The sequence below is a fragment of the Tetrao urogallus genome (assembly GCF_951394365.1).
Source record: "Tetrao urogallus genome assembly, chromosome: 2".
Lineage (NCBI taxonomy): Eukaryota > Metazoa > Chordata > Aves > Galliformes > Phasianidae > Tetrao > Tetrao urogallus.
Window position 1 is genome coordinate 72,627,702 of NC_136814.1, and position 24,053 is coordinate 72,651,754.

Consider the following 24,053-nt stretch of genomic DNA (forward strand, 5'->3'; position numbering starts at 1 on the left):
TAATCCTGTTCTATAACATTTCTTATACTACACAAATCAGGAAAATATTAACATAAGTCATGGTACAAGACCCTTCAAAGGAACTCTCCACAGTGTCAGATGCCATGAAAAAAGAAAAGCTGTCAACTAAAAGAAGTTAAAGCAAATACTGTACTACCTGTGCATAGCTTCAAGAAAAATAGGATTTTAGTAATAGATACGAAAAAGTAGGCAAAGGCATGCATCTTTCCTCTACAAGGTGGGAAGAAAAGGAAGGACTTTCCCCTTCAGACTGAATGCCTTCTGGATGAAGTTTACTTTTTTTCTTGTGTTATGGATTAACCCAGCAGGCAGCTAAGCATCACATAGTCATCCATTCACTCCATCCCCAGTGGCACAGGGAAGAGATGAAAAGGTAAAACGTGGGTTGAGATAAAGAGAGTTTAATAGAACAGAAAAGGAAATATAGCAATAAAAATAGTAATAATGACAAAAGAATATACAGAACAGGTGATATACAATGTAATTGCTCAGGACTTGCTGACAGATGCCCAGCTAGATCTTCATCAGTGGTCCCTCCTCCTGGCCAAATCTACCCGGTTTTATTTTTCAGCATGATGTCAAATAGTATGGAATATCCCTTTGGTCACTCTGAGTCAGATGTCCTGGTTCTCTCTTCTCAGTTTCTTGTGCAACCCCAGTTCCTTGCTGGCAGAGTGTCACAGGAAGCTGAAAGATCCTTGACTTAGTGTAAGCACTGCTCAGCAGCAGCCAAATCATGGCTGTATTATCCACATTATTCTCATCCTAAACCCAAAATATAGTGCATGCTGGCTATTAAGGAAATAGCTAACTCTATCCCAGCCCAAACCAGGATACCTGATTAAATGTAAAATAAAACATATATATATACACCAATATTTCTCCCTGGAGCCTAGAAGAAGAGAGAAGGAATTTACAAATTCAAGAAGGAAAAGAAGAAAAAAATGCAGGAAAAAAAAAGATTCTAATATTTTAAAAGAATTTCCTTTCTTTCTTTCTACAGTATGAATATTAAAGTCCTCTAAATTTTGAACATTTGGGGTGTCTCTCAGTATAACACTGCTAACAGTAGCAGAACAGCAGTTTACCCTAAAGACTTGGAGGAAGACAAAATAAAGACTGAAAAAATGATGAGCCTCAGCATTAAAATTTGAAAGAGTGAACACAGGAGGTCGATGTTTATATTCAGTAATACTTTTTACGTTATCTTAATAAATTTTCTTCAGTAAGATATTGATATAAAAAAAAATAGCTTGTTTGTTTGTTTGTTTGTTTTTAATCAAGTATTGAAAATGGGACTCTTTTACCTCAGTTTAAGTCGGTGGATCATACTTGATACAGTCTAAGACGAATGGATTGAGAAGACACAGTTATCAACATACTTGCACAGGGAAACAGTAGATTCCATGCACATAGCACGAAAAAAATACCAACCTATTTGGCAAATATGTCAAATAGTACGGAATATCCCTTATATATTATATATAACATATGACCTATCCAAACACATTTGAAACATATTTGAAATATATTATTTTTAAGTATATGCAGGGTATTTAAAATATCTCACAGTACTAGTAGCTTTTCAATATATATATGTTATAGTATATATATGATTACTTTACTTCCAATACTTAGTTGTGTTTAAAAATCACTTTTGTAAGTTTTCTGCAGCCTGGTGTTGAAGACCTTAAAGTTTTCATTTTTGTCACTCTCAAGACTCTGCATCTCAAGTAAATTCATATTGTGAGCTTGATTCTTTTTTAACCTCTTAAAGCTGAATAATGTGACACATTTATGTCACATTCTTTCAGTATTTAAACATGTTTCTTCACATAGCTCTTCCATTCTTTGTCTTTCAGAGACTTGCTGTTGAGCCTAGGACTCTTAGTGTTTTATTACTAAGCCACCAAATCATCTTGAAGAAATATGTGCTAGTATCCCACATATTATCATTGGCTCTTATATGTAATACATTAGCATACCAACATTTACTTTTCAAAAAGCTCTTCAAAGATGTCATTTGTGAGCATCAGGGCGCTGTCAAAAGACCTACAATGGAGAAGTTGAAAAGACATTCTTACAAAGGTAATCAACTTTCCTTTGGTGGCTTTTTCATATTATTTTACCCAGTAAGGTTTTAGAATGTTTATCCATTTTTGTAGACCGGCTCATCCAAATGTTTTTGTAACTTCAAGATTGTGTCAAAGGTCCTCTGTGGGAATTCTGTGGGAAATATGTAGAATGACCTGCCCATAAGGAACAAGGAAAACATCACAGCATGAGATTGTGGAAGTTAAAATGAAATATTTTCAGCTGTGTCGCTAGACCTTTAAAGCCACTGCAATAATAATTCTCTGTTCACAGAATGGTTACATTTCAAAAACTTCATTTCAATTAAAAAGGAAAGACCATTTACATATTTTTCACTACAAACTTACCTAAGAAAATTAACTCACTTCAGAACTTCTGTTAGCTACTACCTCCTGAAGAATGAAAGGGAAAATACTGTCAGACATTTGTGGAATCTCCACTGACATTATGTGACAAGCTGACAAAACTGTTACCAATTATTGCCCTTAACTATGAAGGAAACAAAGATTCAGAGATTCAGTGCTTGTTTCGATTCTTCCCGTATTAATAGAATTTATCAGTTTCGGACTTGTTATAGCACCCGAACTGCCAAATACTAACAAAAATTGCCTTAGTTAAGTTCTCCTTTCTGAGTTTCATACAAGGGTTGCTCTGTGTATCAGAAAGGTGGCACAAGATACTAAGTACTTAAGAAAAAATAAGCAAACAAAAATTTCAACCAAATTCACATTGAAGATACAGTTGACATCACATCATGTGAAACAATTTTTAAGCAGCAATTTTAGGAAGCAATTCTTTACTGTGAGGGTGGTGAGACTCTGAAACAGGCTGCCCAGTGAGGTTTTGGATGCCCTTTCCCTGGAAGCACTCAAGGCCAGGCCGGATTAGGCTTTGAGCAACCTGGTCTAAAGGGAGGTATCCCTGCCTATACCAGGGGGTTGGAACTAGATGTGATCTTAAAGATCCCTTCCAATCCAAAAGAATCTGTGATTTTATGAATCAGTATAGTCAGGAATGTTGACTGGCAGAGTAGCCATAGGTCAAAATGCATTTGCTGAGAAAAATAAGTCCTTAAATTTCATGGTATCTAAGCCTGGAATAAAAAGCACTTTATGCAACTGAAAATATACTGGAGGTTGTATTTTTTGTCTGTTTGTTTTCATCCAAGGTAAATAACACTGCAGTAATCTCTATGGCAGTTGCATAACTACAGAAGTAAGATGTTAAAAGTTTCATGTGATGCAAACATCTTTTCAGATAAACATTTAACTCCTGCAGATCTCAGTCTACAGTCTGGAAAATATGCAAAAACAGCTAGTAGTGCAGTATGTCATAAAAACAGAAAAGTTTTTAAGAAATGAAGGTGAGTTTCTCAGGGACTGTAGTATGCCAATAATGATGCAAACTGTACATTTCCTTGAAAGAAATGTAGGCACACTGTATATGCTACAGGTGGTGTTAGCTGTGGCTGTGCATTAGAAACTTCTTAATCTTCTGTTCCTCCAAAGTAAACAGTATCCGCCAGTTCTTCATTTCCTTTCAGTGACTACCTATTGTATCTTTTATTACATTTACTGCTTAAAGCCGTAAAGATCTTTAACATCAGGGCTCCAGTTTAGCTAAAATTTGTGAGTATTTATGAATTGCAATAGAGCATGTACACCATTCTTCACTCAGACCTTGAGTTAAAACTCCAGTACTGATTCTGAGGAAAAAAAAATAAATCTATCTATCTATCTATATATTTAATAATGAATACTGGATATCCTCTTACTTTTCAAACACTATCACATTCATTATTCTGTATACAAAATGCATATATTTCCTCGCTATAACACACTGTTCCAAAGTTTTTTTCTCATTTATTTCAGTTTTCATTTATGCAGTCTACTATGAAAACAGAAAAAAAAATGTAAGAAGCAAATTCATTTGTTTAAGTTCATTCTATCAACAGACCATGAATTACTGAGATATTACATCATGAGTACTGTAAAAATAATTCCAGTCACATTGCACATGTTTATTCAGATATTTTTTACGGAAAAATGAAATAGTATAAGCAGTGATTTAAATATAATGTATATATACATATGTATAAATCACTGCTTATATATATACACGCATTAAAAAAATGTAATGATAATTCAGAAAAAAATGACAGAATGCTTTCTGAAGGATATAAAATTGTAGAATCAAAGAATTATTTGAATTGGAAGGGACCTTTGAAGATCAGCTAGTTCAACTCCCCTGCAATGAACAGAGAAACCTACATCTATATCAGATTGCTCAGAGCCCTGTCCAACTTCACCCTGAATGTCTCCAAGGACAGGGCATCCATTGCATCTCTGGACAACCTGTTCCAATCTTCACTACCCTTACTGTAACATCTTTTTTTGTGTGTCCAATCTAAATCTCTCCTCTTTTAATTTGAAACTATTTCCCTTCACCCTATATTAACAGGCCACTCTAAAGAGTGTGTCCCCTTCTTTATTCTTTCACCTATAACCCATAACATGCTACCATTTCACCTCAACACACTACTTCTGAATTCGACAGGTAGTTCTTTTGCTACCACTTGGATAAAAGTTTATAGTTATGATCTAGCTTACCTAGTTTAAAATATGTACAGCAAGCATGTCAATAGCTGCACTAATCTGTCTAGGATCACTTTACTGGCAGTGTATTGAGGAGAAAAAGACATTCAGGGGCACTATTCATCTGGCCTGTTATGGAAATCTACTGTAAATCAGATGTATGATGGACGAAAAATCCTAGTCTTCTCTTTGTCGATTCCAAATGTAGCAAAAGGTGTATGCAGTCATATGGGTTGAATTAATCCTGCCCTATATATCTTCACAGGAGAAACTCATTCTGGATAAGATTTTAAAAAGAAAGAAGAAATTTGGTGTGTATCCCTTCTGAGTGTCAGTGAGAATATCTCGGTTAGGGCTGAGTGTCAGGGAGGCTTAGTGCCACTGTGTGATGATTTATCTTCTTGAAAGAAAATTTGCAAAAATTGAAAGGACAAGGCCCTGAGAAAGCCTCTTGGGCCTGCTTTGAGCTTGGGACTCATGTGCATGAGTCTATGGAGTACATGACTTTCATGGAGCACTTTCAAGGAAAACTATTCATGATGCTGTGAAATATCCACATCCATCAAATGGAATGTTCAGAGATGACCTGTTAATTCTGAAAACTTTTTTCTCTGACTTTGGTTTGCTACATAGGTGGCAGTGTGTTTCTTGATTACTCATAGAAATGTTTCTTCAGTAAAAATTTCTTGCCTGGTATGATCCTGAAAACATGGAAGTCCTGAACAACATATTGAAAGTTGTGTGTGAAGACCCATAGATCTAATTCTTGCTATTTACAGGAAGTTTCACAGCAACAGAAAGGGAAGAAAATAGTAGGGATCATAACTGGCACTTAATGGGAAAGTTTTTTCAGTGGAACTTTGTAGTGTTCAATATTTTAAGACATTCAACTGAAATTTTCAGTAAATTTGGCAATGTTTCAGATTAGTCCTTTAGGCCTGATCTTGCAGACAAGTTCTTGCTCCTTTGTAAAACAAAATGCTGCAAACCAAGGTAATGAGTTGGTACAATATTGCAGTCTTTGCTAGCTTTCATTGGTGATATCTTCTGCTAATTTAATTAATTAATTAATTAATTTGTTTGCTTGTTTAGTAGTTTATTTTATTTTATTTTATTTTATTTTATTTTATTTTATTTTATTTTATTTAGTTGCTAGCAGGGACAGTGAAGTAATTGTCCTCCTGTACTCAGCACTGGTGATGCCACACCTCAAGTACTGTGTCCAGTTTTGGGCCCCTCACTGCAAGAAAGACACTGAGGCACTGGAGCATATTCAAAGAAAGGCAACAAAACTGGTGAGGGGTCTGGAGCACAGGCCTTACGAGGAGCAGCTGAAGGAGCTGGGATTGTTCATTCTAGAGAGGAGGAGGCTCAGGGGAGATCTTATTGCTCTCTATAACTACCTGAAGGGAAGTTGTAGTGAGCTGGGGGTTGGCCTCTTCTCTCATGTAGCTAGTGATAGAACTAGAAGGAATGGCTTCAAGCTATGCTAGGGAAGATTCAGGCTGGACATTAGGAAATACTACTTCTCTGAAAGAGTGGTCAAGCACTGGAATGGGCTGCCAAGGAAGGTGGTGGAGTCATCGACCCTGGAGATGTTCAAGAAACACTTGGACATTGTGATAAGGGATATGGTTTAGTGAGAACAGTTGATGATGGGTGGATGGTTGGATCAGGTGATCTTGTGGATCTTTTCCAATCTTGGTGATTCTATGTTTCTATGAGTTAAGAAAATAAAGTCTCAGCACCACAGTAACTACTGAAAGAAAAGAATGACTCTCTTCTTCCATTATATGAAACCCTTTAATAACTCAACTAGACTCATAACCTTTGTGAAATATGGACCTTTCACATTCAGGATAAAGCCCACAATACTTACTACTTACTAGTGAGGTATATTAATAGTAGATTCAACTTGACATGATGGTCATTAAGGCCCTCAGGAGCTGTGGTATAAATGTCAGGAAATGTTGTTGGAGAATTAAAGTATGTTTCATACTGGCTGTTGTAACTGAATCTCGTTTTCTGTCATGGTGTACATACACTTGTTTTTATATGATGAAAGAGTACTGAAAAAGACCTATTAATATATAAATTAAGAGAAAATACTATCTGTGTATGAAATAACTTTATTTACCTTGGAACCAGCTTTTCATCACCCTCAAACAGTATTTAACCACTTGCCTGGTTTATTTTGCTACTCCACAAAAAGACATGGTAAACAGGAAAAAAAGAAAGAAAGTAAGAAAATAAGAAAGACAAACAATAATTTATCAGCAAAAATGAAAGTCCTGAAAGGATCATTTGCAATAGTGATGCTCTTCCGAGATGCTTTCAGAAAGCTGTGCTCTTGGCTATTATATTTTCAATTCTACTGAACTGCTACAAGGAAATGTAGTATGTCATCACTTTTCCTGAACTCTAGTACTGTGGCCAATTGTGGGTCAGTGAACTCACACAGTCAATTCATTACAAAATCAGGGTACAATTTATATTATGCAAATAAGATTACTCATCCATACTAAATTACAACTATGCTATGTTGCACAATAACCCAGTTTATAGTGACTTGCTTTGGACCTTTCATTTATTTTCAGAACTAATGGTAAACAAAAAGTGAGTAGAAATACTTCACCACTTAGACGTTTCAGTGATATTGAACTACTCACTTTCAGGGATCAAAAACTGCTTCTCAGTATTAAAGGACAGAAATTAGCTTTTTCTAGTGAGCTAAAATGTAGTCATATTAACTAAAGCCTTCAGATTACCTGCATTTAGATTTCTCATCACAATTCTTTAAAATGTCTTGTTAGCAAATTGTGCAATTATATTGAACAAGCCCGCATATTATATTGAAATGCATATAGATTGACTTCTTCCTTAAAGTGAAAATGCATGCAAGTCCATTGCAATGAAATGTGTTAAGACTAATGAGGCATCATGTTCATTGTCTGAGTTAAAATAGATTTTGGTCCCTCTTGGAGTGAATCTGACATCGTTCACATCGGTGATCAATCATGAGTCTTTTTTGTTTTTGAGGCTCAGAATTTGTCTCTGAACAACATATCTGAAAGTGTGAAGATTTAGACTAGATGTTAGGAAAAAATTTTTGCTTGGGGAGTGGTGAGACACTGGCACAGGCTGCGGAGAGAAGCTGTGGATGTGCCATCATGAAGGTGTTAAATGCCAGGGTGTTAAATGAATGGGCCCTGGGCAGCCTGAGCTGGTGGGTGTCAGCCCTGTGCATGGTAGGGGTTTGGAACTAGATGATCTAGATGTTCCTTTCCATCCCAAACCATTCTGTGATTCTGTAATTCATTCTATGATTCTATCTGTTTGTTTACAATAAGCCATAAGCCAAAATTGAAGTTAGGAGATATTTCTGGTTATAAAATAAAGGTTTGAGGGAAAAAATAAAAGCAAAGGAATGCAAAACAAACAAACAAACAAAAAATAACAACAAAACAAAATAAAACAAAGAAACCTTTTTTTTTAAATGAAAGCAAGAAAATAGTTGCAGATTAAAGTTCTTGCCACTCTCAGTGGACTCTGAGAAAATTGCAATAAAAGACAGAATAAACTTTCCCTCTCCAACTTTGTTTCTTATTTTTTTAGGTTTTACAACTGTAGCCAGTGCCAGATGTTTTCTTTTTCTGCTCCTCACTTCCCATTACTTTGTGAAAATGCATTATAATAGTGCTGGCCCTATTTTTCCCAGTCTCAAGGAAATCTATTTTCTGGGATTCAGTGCAGAATACTGTATCTTAATGCTGGGAGCCACCAGTGAAGAAGATTGTTTACAGAGTATACTCTCACATTTGAGAGCATTATCATTGCTATGTGACTTTGTTTTCTTATAAAACTGTAAAGTCTATTGAACTACATTCTCAGTTTAGGCCTTCATACATAGGAGGGAGGAAAATCTATACATATCATTGAAATAAAAAAGCAAGGAGACTAAATTCAATCTGCATGCTTAATTTATGGAAAGAGTCAAGACAGAACAGCAAAAATACTGATAATGCCATTCATTTTGTACACTTTTTGTACAGTGTCCCCTTAATCTTGGTCCTTAGATGTAAAGGAGTAAAATTACTGCTGTAAGGTAAAAGCAATCAATCTTTCCAGGGTAGGAAATGTTTATGATTTCATCATGTTTAAATGTCTAACAACATTACATGATTTTGCGAAGAAGACATTGGATGATTGTAGGCAAAAGTGAATTGGTATTTGAAAAGCAAATACAGTAGATGAGAATAAGAGATTGGCAGAATATTTCTGGTACTATGCACACCTAAGCAATGGGACATGGGACTGACTAGGGAGATAAAAATCCTACTGAAAATATAAAATTTATCAACTAGAAAGTCAGATAGGAATTTTCTTAACTAATTTTGCCTTCTGGACATGAGGAAACAATCGTTTGGGATCCACATGCAGCAAATTGAAAAGGACAAGCACTTCCACGTTTGCACTTAATTTGATTAAGTGTAGATGTTGACATGTTCTTTGAGGAAGTTTCACTCTGCCTATTCCTTCATTGACTTTCATAATACAGCTAGCTTAGAAGTCTAAATTCTAGATTGCTAGTTATATGACAAGTGCAAGATGTAGCCAAAGGAAAGAAAAAATTACTTTTTCATTAAAAGGGATAAATTATCTGTAAATATTAAGTAAATATTCATCAACCTCATCCAAGCTCCATTTTAATCAACTGGCAGCTACAAGCATAATGAAGTTTCTTTGCATGTAAAAAATTGCAAAATTGTCTTAGAGGTATTTGAGCATGATTTTTATTTTTTAACTATTGCAAACAAATGAGCTTGTTAGGTTCTAAATCTACATATCATCCATAAATTTTGCAATTTTTTTTAGATTATTCTCTTCGTACCTCCTTCCTTCCCTTCTTTCCCCACAGAATAGTTATTTTTAGACAACAATAGTTTTTTTTTAGATAACAAGATTACAGCTGAGACATTCCTAGGTGCTGGCTTCAGGTTGTGGCAGGTACAGCCCAGAGGCTCTGGGTACTTCAGAAGGTCTGTGGGATGGCAAAGGGTAATTGTGGCATGGAGCACGGGGGGGAGGCAGCCATTTCGTCCTTGAAAGAGAAAGGTTTTAGCACAAAGGGAGTATGGAAGTGGCCCAGGCTGGGAGCTGATCCAGGCGGGCTTGCTGTGCACATCCTCAGCACACTGATGCTTGGTCTGCTGCATATTCTGATTTTCTCCCAGTGATAAGGGAACTGTGTATAATGTGGGCTAAGCAACTAAAATCAGCATCCTCCCAGCATTGTCTCTGACAGATTACATAGCTCAGAGCCTCTCTGACAGTTAATCATCCTTATCCAGCCAGTGGTTAAAAGGTCAGCAGCTGTCACACACTAATCATTTAACCTCTCAGGTACAGCTGAAAACATCTCTTCCTGTCACTTAGTTCCTGCTGTACACAAATATTTTTGTTGCTCCACTTCCATTGGATGGCAATGCATAGCTTCAGCCCACTGCCTCCGCATGCAGTCTAACAGGGGACAAGGAACACTCTGTGGTGTCTGAAGTTAGTAGCTGACACAAAGAGCAGATGTCTTGAACTAACAAACACACATCATACTCTACAGCTACACCAGCAGTTAAATATGGCCTTTATTTTTTCACAACTATGGGAGGCCTGGACCCTGCAGCTGCTATATAAGACATGGTAAAAATCCAAAGGCAAAGGGTGTGAAGTAAGTTCCCCCTCTTACAATCTTATTTCTGCTTTCGTGCCATACCTTTGGATGTGAAATGAGAAAAGTAGAAAAGAAAACAAAAACAGAACAAAGCACACCTCCTCGTCCTATAGCTGAGCTCAGAAATACTGCTCTGGCTACACATGATACAAACCTCTGTGAATGAGTGCATGCACATGTGTACATTTGCATCAGTAAAATGAGATTTTCTGCGTCTGTGACAATTTTATTGCAGGTAATGGTACTACTGTGGGTTTTATAGTTTTTGCTGAAGGTTGCTTATAAATACCTCAGATGCCAATGGCTTTGAAGAAATATTCTTGGGAGCTCCAAGTTCTTCATCATTGTGAATTTCACACAAAATGTATCCCCCTTAAAAAAAGAAAAATGTCTAATTTTTTGCATTTTCTCTCAGTTTCCTATTGTTTCCACTGCTACAGTCTCTGAAAAGACTGCTTTTTTGCACATTTTTATTGAGATCTCTCACAAGGAAACTGCTTTTAACTCCACTTATGTTACTTAACTAGGAAATGCCATTGGAAATTTATGCTGGCATGTTTAATTTTAAAATATCTAAAAATCTTACAAATATGAATTAAAGGCATAGGAGCTCTATACTAAGGATTTATTTATACTGTTAAAAGACTAGCAAGCTTAGGGAAGAAATGTACTCCCAGTGGACTTCAGAGGTATAAATGGAGCATGTTACAGTTATGTTCCTTTGGAAAGCAGATTATGATCTTCCTTGCAAGAGGAAGGCTTCTCCACAGAAATATTATCTCCACCTTTTCATAGCAAAAGAAGCATAGAAGTCCAAAATGTGAGTTCATTTGCTGAAGCAGTATAACTTGCTTTGATGCTGCGGTTTCAAGGCTGGGATTGAACAGATGTCCATAGCCTTTCAAGAAGGATGTCCCACAGGTTTCTGTGCAGTTTTAAGGCAAAGGTTAATTAGATTACATCATAATCCAAGGAGTCAAATATCTCTGAGTGATCAGGCCAGTCAAATATCTCTCTTACTGCAATGGTGGAGAACGGCAAAAGACTTTCCATCCTTAAGGATGAGAGGTCTATGAAGGAGAAGACTATGATTAACCATGTAGTTTAATGGCAAGAAAACAAAAAAGCAAAGTGTCCCCAAATATTTTCCTGTCTAGTTAGAAAAGGAAATAACAAGTCATAAATTTAGCTTTCTGGGCTCCTACAAATGTCATCTGGAAATAGATTGATCTACAAATCCAGGGAAAATTATAATGATATCAAGTCCTGTTAATCAAAATGAGATCAGCATACATGCATGTCAGAAAACTATAGCAAGTGTGTTGCAAACAAGCAATGTAAGTAGACTGTGAAATTTAGATATATTATATTCACCACTGGAGGGCTCCCATATTTTTCCATTAATTTCATAAGAAAATGCTAAGATTTGAAAAAAAACATATACATGGTTCAAGCAAACTGGGGTCCCTCTTCTAAACGCATCTGTAGTCCCACAGCAAGGATTTTTACATTACCATTACATCTTTCACACCTTTTTTATTCCTAAAATATATATGTCATAAGACAATTTTAAGATTGTTTGTAAAAGTAAGTGGGATTGTTCACCATGTTTAGGGAGGGAGAACCTAGAGAAATTTAGCAATTTGGTCAAAGCTTTGTACAAGGCCAACAAATCTGAGCTGAGGCTTCCTTGAGCCTACTCACTTTATATTAGAATCATTAAGATACCACAAAACAAATCAATGAAGTACAACTCTATTAGTCTGTGTTATCTGCACAGTCCTCAATACTGCCAAGGCCAAATGCTTTAGCAGCTCTAATGTATCTCTAATGCAGCTCCAAGTTCTAAGTTGTCATGCTTATCACTGAACTAACTTTCCTTTTTTTAAGCACGCTGCTTCAAAATGATTTGTACCTGAGTTATTGCTAGCAGTTCTTCTTTATAACAATTTAAGCTATGTAGATAAGGTTATCATATCACTCAGAATATTCCAATCAAAAACAGTTTGAATTTTATTAGTTGGGTATTACTGTGAGATAAACCTTCACTTATGACTATTCAACCATCTATCTGAATACCACGGCATTTATCTCTGCTATCAAAACTGTCAATTGATGTTAGGTTTTATTACTTTCATTTAAATATACATTTTAGACATTTGCCACTGCATGAAATCAGAATCAGCGAGCTATTTATTTTGTCCAATATGATTTGAAGTAGTGCAGATGTCTGATTGGAGAAGGACCTTTAGAACTTTGCCTTTTCTGATTTAGTTTCTCAGAATTTAAATCCAAACTAAAGAAATATCTCCACTTGTGAGCCTGACACTCTTTAAAAGTATTTTAAGTAGTTGGATATCCAGAAAAAGCTTTCATATGTGACAGATCAGGAGATTCTGCAACATGAGGCCTGCCAACACTGCTATACCAGGAATGTGCCAAGAAGACATAAGCTGTCACTAAAAATACAGCTTCTAACACCTTTGCAAATAATTTAGCCTTTTTGAAGTAGATGAGAATATTAATAGAATGGTGGGAGGTATATCTCTCCTAAATATATTCTGAAAATAAAACAACAGTCCTAGTATCCTTCTCTAAGAGAGAAGAATGTACCATAAGGGTGACTGCAACTCAAAGATACAAATTAAATCCCAGAAGCCTGCTTGGTGGAGCAGTGTTGCAGAATACAAGTACATTTCTGGACATGAGTTCAAATCAACTATATGTAACAAGTATAACTGAGTGACAGAAGTTTTCTGATCTTCTTTGTTATAAGAAAGCATGGAAGAATTTAGTTGCACAGCACAGTCTTGGTTATTTATTCAAAGAGTAAGCAAGTCACAAGTAGCAAAGCTACTTTGGAGAAACGTCGGCATACTAACAAAAACAGCTTTTAGAATCCAGTGCCTCTGAAGGATAGTATTGTTTAATTTGGAATGAAAATCTGAATATAATCTATTTCTCTGCAATTACAAAAAAAAGCACTTGTATTGAAATGCTACCCAGAAGCACAAGTGAAAATAGAATATTTGTTTTTTCTTACCTGAATAAGGCATTCTTAGTAACGTGTTTATATTTTATCCCATTTTTTTGGTTATTCAGAATATCTCAAATATTTAATAATTATGATCTGATTGGATGTCGGCTACTTCATTACATATCTCTATTGGTTTTCTTTAAAAAAAAAAAAAAAATCTAATATCTCTAGGAGGTGCCACAGGAAATTTATTGCCAGAATGTTCTCAGCATTAGTTGCCTGTTATCTGAACTGAGTCCTTCCAAAAAAAAATGTGAGAATTTCACACTATAGTCACAGTTCTCCTCCAATAGAAAGATGAATGAAATTCATTTTGGTGGCCAATATTTTTCACAGTAGTTGTTCTGTTCTTATTATTTAGTTTGTTTGTTTTTGATTGAGGTATTTTTTGGTTGCCTGGTTGGCTTTTTTTATTATTTCTTTTTCTGCCACCTAATGCCACTGGCCTCTTTGTCAATGTCTCTTTAACATCAGGAGTTGATATAACCTCAAAAGTATTTCTTCAGCTTCAGAATATTTACTGCCCAAATAACAAATGACAGATAAGCTGCTCAAAGGCTTACAGGAAAATAATGGTAAAGCATGCTACATTACCTACAATTAGAAAAAAGTAGATATAGCATATTGTACTTTAAGAGAGTTAAAACATATGCAGTACAAAGAACATAGTTATTGTGGAAAAACATTATGGTTCAATAGATTTCTGAGTACTTTTTATTAAAATATTATTTTCTATACAGATTATTTTATGTTGCATTTTGTTGACTCATGATCGCAAACATTTCAGTACTATTTTTAGGAGCTCTGTTTGATAGTTTCCATTTCTCTTCACAAGGGCATCTGAAGAGAACTAAATTAGACATAATGCTTAGATATAAATGTCAAAAGTTAGATAAGCGGTACTTGACTTTAAATTTCAAAACCCTTTCTATCTAAGTTTTGTAGTTCAGATATTTAGGTATTTAGGTCCAAGTTTTAAAACTCTTAAAAAACTGCCCCAAAATACATTCTATTTTAAAAATACAATCACTTAACTGCACATGGAGAAGGAAGATTACTGTCCTAATTCTGGACAGTAGAAAGCATTTGGGAGATCTCCTCATACATTCCATTTGTTGAGATTCTATAAGTGGGCCTTCTGTTACCTAACTTCTCAGTCAAAAATAGCCCAAAGGCATTCTGAAAAGTGTTGCAGAAAATGTGGATGGAAGCCACAGTCCTTTTGGAGCTTTACATATCTCCCACTTCTGAGGAAGGTTCTCTAAGGGCCACAAATATCACAAGATACTCTATAGTCTCCAAATGCAATTGTCATACTTCATAGAAATATGAAATATGAAATATGAAGTGTAACAATTGCAATTGGAAGGAGACAGAACAATCTGATCTACTGTAAGGACCATAGCAGTGAGATAGGATCTAGATGATTTTTAAGGTCTCTTCCAGACCAATGATTCCATTTAAGTTAGATAATCACTCAATGAATTCACAGGTGAAGCAAGTGATCTTCCACTGTAAGGACCATTTAATGTTCATGTTAGTTCTCTAACCTGAAGGAAAGCTAGAAAAAGTGCCAACTTAATCTCACTGGTTGCTATCTGTCACAGTGCAGAGCTGTTCTTGCTCCACCACCTTTATCTGACCTAGCAAGTATTTATTAGCTCTATGCACAATGGAAGAGCTCTATCAGTCCCGTAAAATGAGAGTTATACAGAAAAGACAGTGACACTTTTTGATTTTGTTCTTGTGTAAGAAGTGGCTGGCTTAGTTGACTAATATCAGGAATATCTCATGACTGTGAATCATTAGTGGAGGAGTGATTATAGAATCACAGAATCATTAAGCTTGGAAAAGACCTCTAAGATATGTAGTCCAACTGTTCACCTACCACCAACATTGCCCACTAAACCATGTCCTTAAGTACCACATCTACATGTTGAACACTTCCAGGGACAGTGACTTTACCACCTCCCTTGGCAGTCCATTCTAGTGCTGACTACTCTTTCAGAGAAGTTTTCCTTAATACCCAACCTGAACCTCCCCTAGTGCAACTTGAGGCCATTCTCTCTTCTCTTATCAATGCACCTCTGCAGCCAGTCACATCATCTAATTATATTTAGAAATATTTACATGGCATATTGAATATAAAGTTAAGTGCCTTCACTTTTTATTTGAGCTGACCAGAAGCCCAGTGAAGTGATTTCATTGCAAACTTCATACAATTGGATTCATAACTGCGCAAATTCAAACGTGATTTTCACTTGACTGAGATACAGAAAGAGCTAAAGCTAATGTTGGTTAATATACATAATACACATAACTTTCATTGAATGGACATTAAAATAGGTTTACATAATGAGCATTTCCTTGTAGTTAGCTTAGTTCTTTATTTAGAGCATTTACTTTCGTGGATTTTGTTCCATTCAGGTGATAGATACCTACTGGATGAAAATCAAGACTTTCAATAAACCATTATCAATCAACTGTAACGCTAATGGTTAGTCATACACAGAAACAAAATAAATAAAACCTTTCCTAATTTGGGACACCTCCATGCTGAAATATATGAAAAGAAAATATTACAAGTAAAACTGGCTATTCTGTTTTTTAGCCCCTGCTTCTTTAAAAGTTGGTATGTGGCTCTTAGTGGAGACCTGAACAGGATAAAATTAGAAATAGAAGTTGGAAAGTTTTGAGTCTCTAAGGGTCTCTTCCTTGGCTAATACTAGCCACTGGTTCTAGGAGAGAAAAAGACAAACTAGCTTTTGATTATCTATATCAGGTAGTGTAAACATGGCAGCAAGGATTTTTGACATCCTAAGCATATAGTGGGCTTTTGAAATATTTTTTTGTATATAAATTACAGCACAAATTGATATAATATCTTTATTGTTATTAATATTTCATCTGTTAATGTCTAGACCAGTCTGATTAACTGATTTTGATCTAAATAATGGATGCCCATCTCTCATCTTTAGACCGTACATTTATTTTAGATGACTGAAGCTAGATGGAAAGAATGACTGTAGTACAAAATCACTGTTCCCAAGTGCTAGAAAAACTATAACCTGGATCACTGGGTCAAGACTTAGTACATTGCTCTCATGCTCATCTTTACCAGCTATACAAGGTTTATACAAAAGTGCAAGATAAATTCTAGCATAAATTCTAAATTTTCGATCTAATCCTTTTGGAGACTTCTTGTTCAAACTTGGAAATCCATCTGCTCTGTAGTCTATAGAAATAGATACAGAAGTGTAAACTAATCTGAGATATTTTAGCACAAAACTGTTTGTGTACAGGATTCATTTTTCTTTCTTTTTACTCCAGTTCTCTTTACTTTTGAAGCAAATCTAGCAGTATTTTGTTACACTACATAAATCCTTATTTATTGTACAAAACAAACAAACAAACAAACAAACATGCAAACAAAAACAACAATGGTATTAGACCTTAAAATAGCCCTTACAAGGTGAACAATACATCCTCATTAATTGATTTTAAGTACAAAAGGTCCTGACCTTTATTTCATAGCTTTAATACTAAAATCGTTGCATTCCCTTAATAATGTGCTTACTTGTAACTCTTCCGTATGATCTTTTTCTTAGTTAACATTCCAAGTTCAGAAGTATTGTTTTTGCTTGTAATTTTTTCTATCTGGCTTACAATACAGGATGTGGGATTTCACATACATTCAAAGGTATCATCCATTGGGATTTTTACGGGAAGTTTTTTTTTGTTTGTTTTGCTTTTTTGTTTGTTTGTTTTTTAAATACAGCTTTTTATAAGTAACTTTGCTTGGTCAGTTCTAAAATACTCTTATTTTTCATAGTCATCAGAAAGGGAACAAGATACTGAAACTGTCAAAGCAAACAAATCCAAACAATACTTCAGATTACTCTAAATCAGTTAAGAAGATATAGTTAGATACAATGATGCCCTAATAGCAATTGCTACCCAGTATGATCTAGATGAATATTTGTCCCTATTTGACCCTAATTGGCTTTTAGATGGAGCCCAAACTGATAAAGACTGATAAGTGTGCTTTGGTGTCATAGTAGATTTACATTCTCTCCTTATTTCTTTATAGGTTTCTCCAAAATGTCATTACAGTGATTTGTTGCATTTTGTTATTGCTATTGGAAAAGTTAATAATACTGCATGTACTAATTCATAATTCTGATACTCTAATGGATATTGTCAAGTTTCAGGTTAAAGGAAGAATGTGAATTATGGAAACGTGAATTCAGTTTTTATTCTTTCTTGCTTTACAGAGACAAAATAGCATGACATCTAAAAGGATTTTTTAAACAAATTCTTCCACTTCGAAGAAGGACAAATTTGAATATCGTGCTTTCCTGTTTTAAGATTTTCATAGTGCTCCCAAAAGCATAGGATCTACTAATGAAAACAGATCCATTTTAGAACATCATATCAGTTCAAACATTTGGAAATTAGAAGATTTAAAATTTAATATCTTTTTCTTACATGAGACTTAAATTCATGCCTGAACATAGTACTTGTGGATCAAGAATCTAAGATTATAAGTTTTGCCTACCAGCACTTTGATCATCCAGAAGCAGAGCATAATAAAGAATACTGACAGCTAGCCACTGAGAGATAATAGGCATTAATGAGATGGGCTTTGTGAACTTTTACTGATCAACGGAATGCTTTCAATGGACCTACAAGAAAATGTAAGCCTGAAAAGAGCATTAAAACTGTTTTCATGAGGAACTGAGCTGGCTGTTAAACCGAAAGGTCAGGTATAGAATGAAATCATAGATGGTTTTGTAAAAATGTTTTGTTCACACACTGAATGTAGTTGGGCATGAAAAGAAGAATTTTTCAATAATATTTTTTCTGCTATTGAATATTTATTTAATCAGTTGAAGGTTATGTGAGGCAAATACTTTCAACAATTTTCAAAAATGAGAAAATGATATGAGAAATGGATTCCAAATATCAAAGAATTTGCTTTGATGCTTTTGCATTTGCATACTAAAGAAATTCCCATTTTTCTCTCCTCTCCTCTCCTCTCCTCTCCTCTCCTCTCCTCTCCTCTCCTCTCCTCTCCTCTCCTCTCCTCTCCTCTCCTCTCCTCTCCTCTCCTCTCCTCTCCTCTCCTCTCCTCTCCTCTCCTCTCCTCTCCTCTCCTCTCCTCTCCTCTCCTCTCCTCTCCTCTCCTCTCCTCTCCTCTCCTCTCCTCTCCTCTCCTCTCCTCTCCTCTCCTCTCCTCTCCTCATCAGGTAGACAGGATAACTGTTGTCTTTCTGGTGGAGGAAGTAAACCCAACATTTTCACATTCTTTTCTGTAAGAATAAAAACTTGCTTTAATCTGACATGGACATTACAGCCTTTACTATATTGGACATGTAAGAAATCTAAGAAAGGAAAGTAGTTATAAATTCACAAAGCAAGACAAGGATCACTAGGAAGTATATAAAGAAGGATCTTGCAAATAGGAACCCATCAAGAACAGAGTGAAAGTTTCTGTTCATTCACTTTGGCATTTGGCGAACCACTCCTCCCCAGAACTTCTGACTTGAAGTGCTCTGATTAACTTATATATCTAATGTGTGCAATCATTACTGTAACTTAACGGTAACTGGAGTAACAGTGAACATTCATATAATGAATACAGTCTGTTATTTATGAAAACATAAAGGAACCGCCTGAGAGGCAAGAAGAAAGCTCTCTATACATGCAGTGTGTAATGCTCAGGTATGCAAGAATATCTGGAAACTTCAAGGTAACACATAGCAAAAGAAAATTAGTCTGCCTGTGCCTAAATATTGCCTCAAAAACACAACTGGAAAGGCACACCACTGCCTGAAGTATTCAGCATGCTAACCATTGCATCTAATATTAAGTGCATTAATTTTTTTAATGAAACAAAATCACACAGTGAAAAAGTGACTATTCCTAACTAAGCCAATATTTGATTGATTTACATTGGGAGTAGTATTTATTATGGAATCATCGGTGTTACAATTATTTTATTTCTAGGACTTCTCATCATGAAAAATACTTATGCAATAGGCATTTGGTTGATATTTGTATGGGTAAGAGCACAATAATTGTTGCAAATACATTAGAAATTATATTTTATTTATGATGTCAATAAATTTTTATGGGGAAAAAACAAAGCAATAAAATTATTACATCATGATATTGTGAGTAATATGGCCATAGGGGAAGGTGAGAGTAAGTGAAATGAATCGGTGCTTAGGATAATGAAAGTAAAGGACTAATGGGGCCCAAAGGACCCAAGTAAAATATAGACAGATTTCACATAGGCTTCCTTCAACTCCTCAGAGAGTAATTCCACTTGCTTTTGACCGATAAACTGCAACAGATCCTCACTTCTAATCCCAAGCTTTTTATAAGCAGTTTGCCTACTCACACTGAATTATACAAGTATGAGAGAAAGTGAATAGATCCACAAGGACTGATGGAATATAATTTGATAGTTTCATGAGAAAAGATGTAAGGTTTGTGATTAGAACCATGGAAGAATTTTAACCTCCTTTCAGAGTACAGGAAGGGAATTAAACAGATATATGAGAAATGTTGGAGGAGAACTAAATTGAGTCAACCGCTTTCTGTCTATCTATATGCTTGCCTAAGATATTTTCTTGTTACATTTTGTTCATGACACATCGAAACTACATTAATTCATGCTATTATTTCTTTGCTCCCATTCTTCAGGAAAAAAAATAAATATCAGTGTTAAAGGTATGTGACCAGGGATGAATAATGTACTAGCATACATTTTGAAAGATGAGGAAGTTCACAATACATTATTTTGGAGCTTTTCTTTTAAGATTTTCTGTATTCCTTGTAACTCTTTAGTTTGGATGCATATAGATGCAAAAAAGACATATGATAATCACCTGGTTTTCCTACCATTGCAGAAGAGACTTGAGCTCTGCAAGTTTTCATGCTAATGCGTATGTATCTCTTCCTAATGAGGACGGTTAAATGGATAGGTAGAGAGTATATACACAAAACCTACTTAGTCTCCAGTTGCATAATTTCTGTAGGTTGTTGGTTTGATTTACCAGATATTGGTTGAGGTAGATTTTCAGTGGAATGTGTATGAGCTTTCTTTTTGTTGAATTCACATCACAACATTCTGCCTTAGTTCACAGGAGCACAAATGTGCCCCACAGAGGCTTTTTTATTTTCTCTTGCATTGCATGTTGAAGGCCTCAAAAACCAGTGGTAACCTACCTGTCCCCCTCAATAAAAAGTTAAGAAAGGTCAGAATGAGGGTAGTATGATTAGGTTATGGTTGGACTCGATGATCATTAAGTTCTTTTCCAACCTGAGTAATTCTATGATTCTATGATTCTATGAAAAAAAGATTTATTAATATTTTCTTTTGAAACTCAGCTCCATGGTTCTGGGGTTTGACTCTTTGCTTTCATTAAGTATCACAGCACTCTTAGAAAATTTTAACTGAACCAGACACCCTTTCCAGTTTCACCCACCATTACCTCTTGGCATTTAAGTAACTGAAGTACAATAATAAGTTAGTATGTAAAAGTTCACCATCTGTGAAGAATTTGATATGCATACTCAGTGTAAGACTACTCTTTCCCTTTTGGTTAAACATACACAGTGAGCCTCATTCACATCTCATTTCACTTGTAGGAAGCATAGGATCCTGAATCTAGAATTACTAGTGGGAATCCTTATGCAAAATGGCAAACATTGTCCCAGTTTTAAAGAAATGCAAAAACAGGCCTAAAAGTGTCACTTTTGTGTCTTGTAAAATTGTGGAGAAATTTATTCTGAGAGTTATTGAAAAATACTTGAAGTCAACACAGCCACTGGTCATAGGCATGAGTTCAAGATAGGGGAAGTCTTGCTTAGTGAATTAAATTTCTTTATATGAGATGGTTATCCAACTAGTGTACCAAGATAAGTCAGCTGATGTAACCTTTTTGAATGAAATAGCAAAGCAAAGGTTTTGCTACTATTTGTCATAATATCATCATGGATAAAATATCCAGCATATGCAGTTTGACAAAAACATAATGTCATGGCAGAGCAAATGACTAATGGGTTGGGCTTAGAGGGTTATAACAAATGGTCTAGTGGCCAGTCATTAGCAGTTTCCTTCAGGTGTCTATTTTAGAACAAGTTCTCTTTAAGATTTTTATCATCAATATAGATGCAGGACTCAAATGCACAATAAGTAAGTCTGCAGATGATACTAAATTGGGAGAGATTATTTGTATTCTTCTTAGAGAGCTGCATGAAGAGAGCCTAAATTTGTTAGAATTAAATTCAAACCTAATACATCTTCAGTCAAATTTAAGAATATGCAGATCCAGTCCAAAAGTCTGATATCCTTCAGGTGCTGTGGTTTAACCCTGCAAGTAGCTAAGCACCACACAGTTGTTTGCTCACTCCCCGCAAAGCGGAATGAAGAAAAGAGCTGGAAACAAAACATAACTTATGGGTTGAAATAATTATTTACTAAGACAGAAAAATAATAATAAAAAAAAAAGATAAAAATACAATTATACCTACATGTGTGTATACAATGTATATATTCACAATGAAATTGCACAGTAGCTGCTGACCAACACCTGGCCAATTTTCCACCCTTTTATAGCTTTCTGGAAGTTGTCACATGGTATGGCATAACCCCTTGCCTAATTTAGGCCAGCAGTCCTGGATATGTCTGCATGCTGTCACTGTTCACTAAAGGCAGCCTTTGGTTTGGATTGACCCTCGCTGTGCTTCCGCAACAGAAACACTGGTCTGCTGTTAATACTGGCTCAGCTGAAGAAACCAGGACATCAGGCAAGAAAGATATATAATTACAAGATACTAGTTAAGAAAAAATGCTAGTTGGGATTGGATCTTTACTAGATTGGATCTTTACTAGATTAATGCATGTTTAAAAACAAACTAACAAACATCTGTTAAATTAACACATTCCTAAATGATCAGATAAATGAAAACTAATGCATATCATTATCTTCCACATTGTAGTATATCAAGAATCTGTTGATTTATCACTGATTTTGCTTGCACTTCAGAGTGGAAAAAATATTGTGCAATCCTTTGTTAAAATATCAATGTAAAAGTGAGTTTATAGTATATTCTTATGGGTCAAGTAGAGAAATACCTATTTTTCTGTTGTTCTGCCTCTTTCTTTAAGGAAGAATTCTAACAGTAATGATTGGCTAAGTGAGCAATTAATTAGATGTGCATGACTTGTAGTTCAATGAGACACCTAGTATGGTAGTGTACTGATGTTCTAATCTAAAATTAGAGCTCTTTACTATTATTGCAATAGCTCAAAAATCAAATAAGCAAGTCAGCTTTTTGACATTTGAGGAAAATAATACTGGAAAAAATCATTACATGAAAATTACTATTAAATATGCATAAGTGAAATATGAACAACAGTCACCCAGCACAGAAAATGAAAAATAGCTTTTGTAGGAGCACATTGCAAAGATAAACCAGCCAGTTAAGTTTTGAATAAATCACCTTTTATCCACTTGTTGTGACATACAGCCATAGAAACTGATAACTTCAGGACATCGCGTCCCTATGAAAAATATTTTCTCTAGATAAGACCTGTGACTGAAATCAGATACTGTATGAAGACTACTTAGTCCTATTTATTTATTTCCAGTTTAATAAGACTCCCTCCAAAATGCCAATTTTGTATTTTAGTATGAGCAGATGGAAAAAAAAAACAATGACCATAGCAATTACGATGTAGTATATAGAAAACAGAGAAGCAAAAATATGATAAAGGGTATCTGGACATTTTTTCATTGTCTGGTATTTAAGCAAGACACCTTTCCAGCAGAAACGAAGGATTACTTCAAGGTTATTTATTCATTTACCGGCAATCAACTAGGCTCAGATAGTTGAAATCACTGCTGTCCAGAGTAAGCAGCCTCATGCATATGTTGTACTTTATGTTGCTCATCTGCAAAACAATGAGGCTTGTAATTATGTGAAAGGTTTAATGGACTCTCTTCAGGTTTGTCCTCTATTCAAACTGATTGTTATTTGTGTAATGTAATCTTCTTAGGATTGTGGTTCTCACAGGGAGATGAGGAGGCAGTGACTGGGCTGTGGATGGCAGCTCTTGTCAGGGATCAAGGATCATCCAGTTAATAGTTTTACATTTAGAACTCACCAATATTTCTGGTCCTAAAGAGCAACTCTGGCACTCAGAGTTGTTTTCTGTTATTTTGCGCAACAAGAAAGTCCTTTATGTGTCACCATTTTAAAATTATGTAAACATTGATAAGAAACTTTCCCATCACTTAATTATCGTCTCAAGGAGTCTAAGGCAATGGTAACAATATTTAGTATGTTAGCAGGCCATTATGTGACAAGTACAAGGAATAAAAATGAAAGATAATACAGTGGCTATATGTGACAAAGCTGTACAGAAGTGACATCTTGATGTGCTGATTCATATACGACCATCCTTAAAAATGAAAGTTTAACTGACAGTTGTCAGTAAAAAATTATCTTTGTACAAATCTTTGTACATATATCCTTACATATATGAATCTAAACACAGCAAATG